We start from the raw sequence: 11,109 nt of genomic DNA, 5'->3' as shown, positions 1-11,109 counted from the left end.
GAAGGGACACATGGCTCCCAACATAACTGACTCCTCATCCCCCTTGGGTTGTTTTCATGTGGGAGAGGAAGGCTCCTGACTAAACATTCTTCCTTTCTTGGGTCCTCATCTCAGTGAAAACTTATTAGGTAGCTACTATGATAGCTCATACACTTGGCAGAGGAATTAGATACATAATATGCACTAGGTAGTGTAATGACCAAAAATGTACCCCACAAAGTAAAGAACAAACATTTCCTACTATCCAAGAAGTTATAGTGTAGTTAGGGAGGCAAGACATGACATAGCTAAGGACTGCAAATTTCTTGTGTATTGGTTTCTGAGGATAATATTATCTGATAAGAGGGAAAACGTAGAGCTCTTTAGACAAGGCAAAAGTGTGTAGTATCAACACAAAGAGCGTGCGAGCTTACTTAGTCATTTCAGTCATGTCCGACTCTCTGCGACCCTATGGACCATGACCTGCCAGGATCCTCTGTCCGTGGGATTCTCCGGGCAAGAATACTGGAGTGGGTTGTCATTTCCTTCTCTAAACTCCTTTTGTAGCTCCACCTGAAAGCTCTGGTAGGAACACAGCTGAATCAGGGCTGTAGATAAAAAGGTATTACAAGAAAACCCAGAGTCCAAAGAGATTCTCAGCAGTCAGTCTATGCTGTGCTGGAGAAAACAGAAACAGAAGATCCCACCTGCTTAACAGTTTACTGTCAGCCAAGGGGGGTGCGGGTTCACCCACCTTCATCAACCACTCAGCATCAGCTCCCAAACACAAAGAACATCTCCCCTTTAAAGTACCTTGCTAAGTTCCTCTTGGGTAGGCTCATATCTCCATAAAAGGAAGAGCTGAAAGAGGTCTTAGTAATAATAGTAACTTATCACCATTAAGTATATATATCTATACCTATTGAGCACTTCCCCCATGGCAGGTGGTGTGTGCTGGGTAAATTACACAAACAAAAATCCCACCTTTGCTGAGCTTATATTCTGATAGGTAATAATAATAACAGCTATTATTTATCGAGGCACTTTTCTTATCTCATTCAAGCCTGTCAATAACTCTAAGTAATAAGTATTAATATTGCCACCTTATAGGAGAGGAAACAAGCCTAATGAATCAATTTAGCCTGGGTAATGTAACTCAGCTAATACTCGGCAGATGCAGATTTGAACCCATACATTTCATTCCAAAGCTCACATTCGTTCCACAGTCCCAGTATGTTGTTATCATGACTGGTACTGTCCCCATTTTACCAATGAAAAACAAGCTATGTGCAAACAAAAAGGCTGTAAGGAGAGACTGTATAATCGATATAATTAGTAAATAGAACCCAAGTTTGTGATTCCTCTTCCCGGGACCAGAGCTATAGTCTGTCGTTTATTGATTACCCTCCCCCAAACTCATTGAACATCTAAATTAAAGAGCTGACCAGAGCCAAAACAGGTCCTCTTTTGGGCAATAGTCCATATCCAGTTTGCATTTCTAAAGTGTTTTGAGAACCCTGTGGTGGGGCCCAGGGTGGTTGTTTGGAGTTAAAACCTTGATGCTAATATGAGTGATGGTGTGCATTTGAGAAAAGTATTTTCCACAATGTGTCCCTCAGGATACTAGTTCCATGGGATGATTAATACACCTAACCATTTTTTAAAGGTCTTTATAGTGAAATCATTTAGAAAATGATATGTTAACTAGGCTTCCTATATAGGACTTTGTATAGCTTTTAGTATGGTAATATGCTCTGTGATTCATGAGGAAGGGAATATGATGTGTGCAATGTTTCCACTCATTCAGTAAGTCATTTAACATATATTTATTGAACATCTATAATGTGTCAGGTAGCATTGTTGGAAGCACTGGGAATACATCAGTGAACAAATCAGATGAAGCTCTTACCCTCCTAGAGCTTACATTCTAGAGGAGAGGGACAGACAAAAAACAAATAATTAAGGAAAATTTATGGAAATGGCAACCTACTCCATTATTCTTGTCTGGGAAATCCTATGGACAGGGGGGCCTGGTGGGCTAAAGTCCATGGGGTCACAACGAGTCGGACACAACTGAGCGACTTTCACTTCACTTCACAAAGTATATATAGTTCCAGCCTGTTAATTTGTTCTGTGACCTCAAGAAAGGCCCCCAGCTTTACCCTTTAAGGATAAAATGAGGGAGTTGGATTAGCTGTTAGACAAGCATTTCTCCCGTTTCTGACTGTCTAAAGCAATATGACGTGTATATGTGTTTGTGCATGTGTGAGAGAGAGAGACCCCATCCTAATTGCTCTGAGAAACAATCTGTTCTCACCCCATGCTGTCATCTTCATCCCTCTCCAAGGACCAGGGCTTCCTACATCAAGCAGGATTGTGCACCTCTCACCTCGTAGGCCTGTTGAATTGGCGGAGGGAGGGTGAGCCAAGGGAGTCCCCTTCCTTCTTTCAGTCCTGCTCCCCATGTGGGCCTTGCTTCACAGAGCAAGACGCCAGGCACTTGCTTTCACCAATAATGGCTTCATTACATTGAAAGGAGACTAGAATGACCTCAGTGAAATAGACTTCCTGACCCCAGCTGACCTCTGACCCTCACCCTGACAGCCTCTAAATCTTTTCCTTCTGACACATCCCCCACAAGGTACAAGCCAGAGGAGGAGATGATGAGCTTGGTAGAGCCCACTGTCCAGCGACGGTAACTCCCCAGGTGTTCTCTTGCGGTGGGACTTGCCAAGCCCAACTGTAATTTCCCTCTTGACTGCTGATCTTTTCAATGTTCCTGCTGTGACTCTAGCCTGTCAGTCACAATTCACCCAGCTATGGTTCCCCTGGTGTCCATTTGTATGTGTCCAGTGTGAATCATGTGCCAGGGAGGCAAAAGGCAGGGTATCTAACCAAATGCTGTCATTACCCCAAAACTACTTTAGTCTAGTCCTTAACTTACCCTTCTCTGATGCTGCAGTTACTGTTTGAGAGCTGATTGTCTACCAAGCCTGCGCTGACTGCTTTCTGCGTACTGTCTCTTTCTGTCCTCAACCATCCTAATATCATCCCCATTTTACTGGAGAGGGAACTGAGACAGTTCAGCTAAGCGACTTGCAAATCACAAAGAGTGCATCCCAGATCTAGCTTACTCTGATATTCTTCTTCTTCTGTATTTTTTTTTTTAGCAGTTAAAGTAATTAATGCATGTGACTAAAAAAATCAATTAGTATTGAAAGAATTATAATGAAAAACAACAGCACCCTGAATACCCCACCCCCTCCACTCCCACGAGTCATTTCTTCTGGAGGGTATTTCCACGTCTCTAAATAATATACACGTACCTCCATTCCTTGATTTATCAATTTTAGATATTATCTATTGATTTCATGTTATGGTGGATGAGGACTTAACCTTGCATACAAGGCCTTCTTCTCCTTTCCTTTTCCTCCCAGTGCAGTTAAATCACCATTGTCAACTAAATTGATAACCAATGTTTACATTGTCATAATTACGGAAATGTTCATTGCATTGCCAAGTGGTATACTAGGACAACAATTCTTTTCTTAAACTGTGCTGTTTTTTGTTTTTTGTTTTTTTTTTAATTTACCCTGGACTCTAACCTCCTCTCTCTCATCACAAGATTAGTCATTGAAATATCTTCAACTATTTTCAAGGGCTCCATCATATTATCTTTTCCACTAAGCCCTTTCTTGAGGACCTCCCTCCTGGTTGCCTTCTGAACTTGTTCCACAGCAGTCAGCCAATCACCGTCACAACCTCTCACAACAGCGGACAGAGTCACTCTTTCCTGGATCTCATGCCAACCTTTTTCTTGGTTCACACTTGAATAGCATCCTCGAGTAACTGCCCAAGAAAGGTTGCTCAGGAGGGGAATATGCTAGGCCTTCCAAGTCTGAGCCTACTGCTTTTTAATCTTACTTTTTTGATGGTTTCAAAGCCATAGTCTTTACCACTCTGATCTGTTGACCTCTAGCAAAATGAAGAAAGACACTTCACTTGCTCTGAGGATGTTGAGGTTGGAGATGTCTTTTCTAGATTCTGAGGTTGTGAACCTAGATTTATCAACGGTAAAAAAAAAAAAAATTGATAGTTAATTGAAGGTTCTCCATGTGCCAGGCACTGTGCTAAGTGCTTTACATAAATTAAAATCTCATTTAATTCTCACACCAAATGTATGAGATAGGCAGGGTTTTTATTCCCATCTTATAGATGAAGCTGAGCATAGAGGAGTTAAGTAACTCGGTGAAGGTCACAGAGTAAGTGATAAGAGTCAGAATTCAAACCTTGGTTGGTTGACTCTGAAATTAGCATCCGGATTCAATAATCTACACTTTTGACTTCCCTGGTGGTCCAGTGGTTGAGAATTTGTCTGCCAACGCGGGGGACACGTGTTTGATCCCTGGTCCGGGAGGATCCTGCGTGCTGCAGAGCAGCCAAGACCGTTGGCCACAACTACCGAGCTCGAGAGCCTGCACGCCGCAGCTACTGAAGCCTGTGCACTCTAGAGTCCATGCACTGCAACTAGAGAAAGCCTGTTCACAGCAATGAAGACCCAGTGCAGCCAAAAATAAACAAATAAGCGTTAAAAATATCTACACTTCACTTCTTCTGTTATAACAGAAGAGTTTTATAAATTAGTATCTTCTGGCTTTGTCTTCTCCCCAACCTATTTGGTAAATGTGGACACAAGACCTAAAATCCAAGTGACTTGTTCAAGTCCTTAGCTAGTTAATAATAAGAACTAGAAACTCAGGTTTCCTAGTATTTCCCTTTTCAATCAGGCAGTGGGGCTTCAAATTCAGGATTGGTTTCTGTACTTTGGTCTCCCTGTTTAGGGAATAAAATTAGTGGAAAGGACGTGTAAAAGATATATATCCCATCAGATTGTGACTGGGACATATAACAGAGGCAGATATAATGCACTGTGGAAACAATGAAAGCTGACTCATTTTATATGGTATGGAAGGCTTCCCAGGGGAGGTGGCTTTGCATTGAATCTTGCGTAGGAGTTTGAAAGCCAGGGGAGGGCAGGACATCACAGAGGAAAGGAGCAGCAGAAATGAAAGCAAGGAAGCTTGAAAGTGAACAGCCACAAAGTTTGGTTCCCACGTCAGCAAGTACTCCCTGTCCGTGTGAAGACATCCAGAGAGACCTGTACTCTCTTCAGTCAATCTTCAACCACACGTTCATTCAACATGTTGTCAATAATAGAGATAGAGGGACTTCTCTGGTGGTCCAGTGGTTAGGACTCTGCACTCCCAATGCAGAGGGCACAGGTTCAAGCCCTGGTCAGGGAACTAAGATCCCACATGCCACAAGGTGTGGCTAAGAAAAGAAAAAATAGAGACAGGATGGTATGGTAAAAAAGTTCCGGTTCTAGTTCTAGCTCTATCACTAACTCACTGTGTGACCTGGAACAAATCTCTTCTTTTCCGGGCCTTGGTTTCACCATCTGTCAATTGGGAGAGCGAATTTATGATTTCCAAGGCCTCTTTCTACTTTCATTTGTGATGATTACAGAGCAAGAATAGGATAAAGGTGTCGAGGTGTCCTTGACTTCCCTCCATGAGAGGAAGGGGAGAAATAACATCTGTTAACTTCTGCTTCGTGCTGGGCATCACCCCCTCCTACCATCCTGGAGGGAGATGCTATCTTCTCATTCAACAGAAGAGAAAAATGAAGTTCAGACGGTTTGAATCACTTCCTCAAATTCTCCCAGCAAGTAACAACAAAATAAGAGCTAAAATGTTTGAGAGTTCACCACATTCCAGACACTGTGTCAAGACCCTACATTAGCTCATGTAATCCCCCAAAAACCTCCATTTAAAAAAATTTTTTATTGAAGTATAGTTGATTTGCCATGTTGTGTTAATTTCTGCCATACAGTGAAGTGATTCAGTTATACATATATATGTATATTCTTTTTCATATTCTCTTCCACCATAGTTTATCACAGGATATAGAATATAGTTCCCTGTGCTATATAGTAGGATGTTTATCCCTCCTATAGATAATAGCTTGCATCTTCTAACCCTAAACTCCCAACCCTTTGCCTCTCCACACCCCCCTCCCTCTTGGCAACCACAAGAGTGTCCTTTATGTCTGTGAGTCAGTTTCTGTTCCATAGATATATTCATTTGCGTTGTATTTTAGATTCCACATATAAGTGATATCATGCAGTGTTTGTCTTTCTCTTTCTATCTTCATTTTCGAATGGGGTAACAGGAAGTGTCTAATGCCATAGTCTGTGCTCCTAATTACTAGACCACACTTCATCTCAGAAATGACATCTGAGACAGCATCAAACTCCATATAATCCACTTGGATGAGAGGGGACCACCTCTCTGTGATTTGGCCATGATGGGAGAGGGGCAGAGAGGGACAGATGCATGCAAACTGTCCCTGCTCTCCCCTGGCCTCTCCTGAATGCAAACTGCACTTTGAATTTCTGCCAAAAGATGCCCCCGCGGCTGTCCTACTGAAGAATGAGGTATGGGGCTGTGAGAAGGGAGATCTAGGATCCTTGGACCCCTGACTCTCAGAGCCAAAAATGACCTTGCAGATCAGCTGATTCCCTGCCAGACCCCAAGCTTGATATCAACCATTTTCTTGACTCAGCTTACAAACCTCCAGTCACAGAGAGCTTATTACTTTTGGAAACCTTCCCCATCCCCTGATAGGACTTTTAGAAGGTTCTTTCCTTCATTGTATTGAAGCTGATGTCGATACCCTTTACCCACTGAGGACTTTAGATCAAGTCCCCTCCCTCTTGGGCAAAGACTCTGGGGTCAAGTTTTCTGTTCAAACCCCAATCCCACCTTTCCCCGGCTGCATTGTTTAGTTGCTAATTTGTATCTGACTTCTTGCAACCCCATGGACTGTAGTCCACTAGCCTCTTCTGTCTATGGAATTTGCCAGGCAACAATACCGGAGCGGGTTGCCATTTCCTTCTCCAGGGCATCTTCCCAACCCAGGGATCGAACCGGCATCTCCTGCATTGCAAGCAGATTCTTTACCCGCTGAGCCATCGGGGAAGTCCACCCAGTTGAGTAACCTCGGACAAATTGAGGCTCAATGCCTCAATTTTGGTTAATTTCCCACTGTTCCTGTGGAAGTTAGCCTAAAGCCAGATTTTCCAAGCTTGATCCTCAATGATCCACAGCTTCTTCCCATTGCATCACTTTGTACAGTGCTTTTCTGGCCACAAAGTGTTTCCCCATACATCACATCATCTCATCAGACCCTGGGAAATAGGGCCGCTGGGAAGAAGGGAGGCATGAGCGGCATGTGGTTATCTCAGTTTAGCAGGTGAGGCAGATCTCTGACCCCAATACCAGACTTACTCCAAACTCGTGCTCCTCACACCTCTCACAGTTAGCATTCCAAGGCGTCTGTATGTCTTGGTCTCTCCTTCACCCTGATTTTCCCGTACTCACCTTCTGCCTGCAGCGTCATCTTTCCTACCTCACTTTGCTGATCACTATTCACTCTTTAGGTTCCAAAGATGTCACACGTTCTCCGGGAATCTCCTTGCTTCTGTTCACTCACTCAGCCAACACCTCCCTCACATGTGCTTACTGTAGCGAACTGTTTGCCCCCACTTTATTCTATTGCTTTTTTATCTTCCTCTCACACCAGCTGCGTGTGCAGTCTTCTGTCGTGTCCGACTCTTTGTGACCCTATGGACCATAGCCTGCTAGGCTCCTCTGTCCATGGGATTCTCCAGGCAAGAATACTGGAGTGATGGTAAAAAAAAAAAAAAAAAAAAAGAATACTGGAGTGGGTTGCCATTTCCTCCTCCAGAGGATCTTCCCAAAACTGTGTCTCTTGTCTCCTGCATTGGCAGGCAGGTTCTTTACCACTAGTGCCATCTGGGAAGCCCTGGCTACTAGAATGTAAACCCCATGAGGCTGGAACTATGTCTGTCTTGTTCATTGTGTGCCCAGCCTATAGCACAAAGCTTGGAATAGAGTGATTACTTATTAAATGTTTGTTGAACAAATAAATGAATGACCTGTCCAGTATTCCAGTATTCCTACAGTATGGCAGGCCCCCCTGTCCCTCACTATCTCTCAGAGTTTGCTCAACTTCACATCCATTGAATCAGTGATGCTATCCAACCATGTCATCCTCTGCTGCCCTCTTCTCCTTCTGCCTTCAGTCTTTCCCAGCATCAGGGTCTTTCCCAGTGAGTCGGCTGTTCACAGCTGGTGGCTAAAGTATCGGACTGTCAGCTTCAGCATCAGTCTTTCCAATGAGTACTCAGGGTTGATTTCCTTTAGGACTGACTGGTGTGATCTCCTTGCTATCCAAGGGACTTTCAAGAGTCTTCTCCAGCAGCACAACTCAAGAGCATCAATTCTTCGGCACTCAGCCTTCTTTATGGCCCAACTCTCACATCCGCACATGATTACTGGAAAAACCATAGCTTTGACTGTATGGACCTTTGTCCATGGCTAATAATGGCCTACATTATAATCCAGGTTTTATTTATAATTCCAAAAATTCTTTTTATCATCTTCTGAAACTAATCTAATTCCTACCCTAGCCCTTACTCTCCCTGTTATCACTTAATTCCTTAGATTCTTACCTTGTTTATTGAAGGAATACTGGAGCTCGTCTGATTCAATCCCTTTATTTTCTACATCAGAAAATGAAGATCCATAGAAGTTAAGTGGTTTCCCCAAGGTCACACTGCAAACTGTGGGAATCCTTCTTGACTACCAGATTGGTGCTTTCCCACTGAGTTCACCGAAGAGTTCGTGGACTTCTAGGGCTTTATCTTTGGGGTGGGAATAGTAGTAAATAACTCCACCTGGAACTTTCTTGGAGGTCCAGTGGCCAATACTCCACGCTCCTGATGCAGGAGGCCTGAGTTGGATCCCTGGTCAGGGAACTAGATCCCACATGCTGCAACTAAGAGTTGGTATGCTGCAACGAAAAATCCCAGATGCTGCAACAAAACATCAAAGATCCCCTGGGCCGCAACTAAGACTCAGCACAGCCAAATAATAAATATTTTAAGTAATAATAAAATAATAATAATTCCAGCCAAGTCCCTGCTTTATGCTCTCTAGCTGCTCCAAAATCCAGACACAAGAAGTCTGACATCTCACAGGCAAAAGTGTCAGGCAGGACTGGTTGGAGGAGCATGAGTTGGGGGGGAGGACGAGGAGGCAGGGAGGGCGGATCACGGACAGCCAAGGATGCAGACAGAGAGACCAGGCAGTGTGGCACAGCTCCACCGTTGTGGGGTCCCCGGGGGCTCCCACTGTGGCCACACCAATCCCTCTGCCCCTGAAGCTGACCTCCGGGGCCAGAGATCAATGACCCGGACTTTGGCTTCAGCCCCCCTTGGCCCTCCAGTGACCACGGAGGGCACAGAAGAGCAAGTGGACTCAGGGTCATTAAGTAACTGTCACTCTTCCCCAGCCCCACTTGGGGCTCTGCTGGGGGAAGGGCCCGGGACAGAACCGTTACCGAGAGACACAGGTGTGGCTGGTTCTCCCCTCCCCACCAGAGGAGGAATGAGACCTCTATCTCTGCTTGACCCCCACCGTCTTCCCCTTCCTGCCCTCACCCAAGAGTTCCTCCGGTGCTCTGTATCCGCCCACCTCTTTAGCACGGAGCCCCGACTCCGCTCCCTGAACCCCTAATCTCCTACCTAAGCCTTCATCTTGTTTGCTGAGCCCCATTCCCCCCTCAGTGAAACCCCAGACTTCTGTTAGCTCAAGCTCCTTTCGTGGTTTCCCTCCCATGTCGTCATATTGCACTGTATAATCTGGAACATTTCCTTTTTGGCTGCACCACAAGGGATTTTAGTTCCCCAACCAGGGATTGAACTCTCGGCCCCTGCCTTGTAAGCACAGAGTCCTAACCACTTGCCCACCAGGGAAGTCCCAATCTGGAGTCATTTTATGCTTTTTCAGTCAAGGCAGTAGATGGAAATTCCTCGTTCCCCATTTTCTGAATATTGCATCTCAAGTACCTTCTCATCCCTCACATCCCTCAAGAACAAACCCGTTGTTTTGGCCATCATATTAGCAGCCCCTGTTTCAGAAGCACATTAACCCACCCACATGCCCCATCCCACCTGCTTTCCATCCTTCCTGCCCATCATTCCTTTCCCACATCCATCCCCACCCCCCTGCAACGCCCTAGCCAATCACTTCCAATTGATTGGTTAGGGAGGAGGAGGAAAGGGATCGATGGAAGAATCTGGGCCTATTCTAATCAACTTAAAGGTCCAGGACGGAGTGATATTAATTGTGGGGAAGCTCAGCTGATGGTCATGGAGCTGAAAGTGAGGTGCTTTGAAGTGTGGAGGAGAATGGGTGCAGAGCTCAGACTGTGTTCTGAAGGGCAGGAGGAGAGTTGTGGTAGAGCTGATAGAAGTGAGAAGGCATAAATCAGTAGTATTGGCATTAGGTTGGGGTTGCCCTGACTACCCCCAGCTTAGAAATTTACCACCCCAGGGAATTCCCTGGTGGTCCAGTGGCTAAGACTCTGCGCTCCTGATACAGGGGGGCTGGGTTCGATCCCTGGTTAGGGAACTAGATCCCACATGCCACAGCTAAGACTCTATGCACCAAATAAATAAAAATAAATGTTTAAAAAAAAAAAAGAAATTTCCCACCCCATTCCTCTAGAGTGGGGTCTTGAGTCCCTGGTACTCCAAGTGTCCAGCAGGGGGCGCTCTGTCCCTACATTTCTCCCTTTCCTCACCCCTCAGAATTTTCTTCTTTCCTTCAAAACTATTGTTTGAGCACAACTGTGTGCCAGGCGTGCACCAGACACCATGCCATGGACTGCAACCATTCAGACACCAACCAGACGCACAAACAAGGTCCTAGACTCCGAGGTGCTGGCAGGGCGGGAATACAATGAATAAATAATTATTGTGACTTAATTCAAAGAGTATCAGACAAAGCTTTCCTGAGGAGCTACCTTTTAAACTGAGACTTAACAGATGCCTAAATCTTGACCAGGTAACAATGTGGCAAAGAGGTGAAGGAGTGTGTAGGGGTTTCCTTTCAGACAAAGGGAACAATGGGCTTCAGAACCTGACTCAGGAAAAGATCAGGGCCCCTTCAAAAGGAAGAAAAGAAGGCTGCCTCTGTGGCT

At 44.9% G+C, this 11,109-nt stretch overlaps 1 non-coding gene across 1 annotated transcript; it reads left to right on the top strand.

Moving 5' to 3' along the window:
• Positions 1 to 5,209: 5,209 nt before the first annotated feature.
• TRNAG-CCC (transfer RNA glycine (anticodon CCC)) lies at positions 5,210 to 5,282 on the top strand. Its single transcript has one exon. It is a non-coding gene; the product is annotated as a tRNA-Gly (tRNA).
• Positions 5,283 to 11,109: the final 5,827 nt, after the last annotated feature.

This window comes from Muntiacus reevesi, chromosome 3, assembly GCF_963930625.1.
Source record: "Muntiacus reevesi chromosome 3, mMunRee1.1, whole genome shotgun sequence".
In the NCBI taxonomy this organism is placed as follows: domain Eukaryota; kingdom Metazoa; phylum Chordata; class Mammalia; order Artiodactyla; family Cervidae; genus Muntiacus; species Muntiacus reevesi.
The sequence above is the reverse complement of the archived record's forward strand: the minus strand, read 5'-3'. Positions and strand labels throughout refer to the sequence as shown.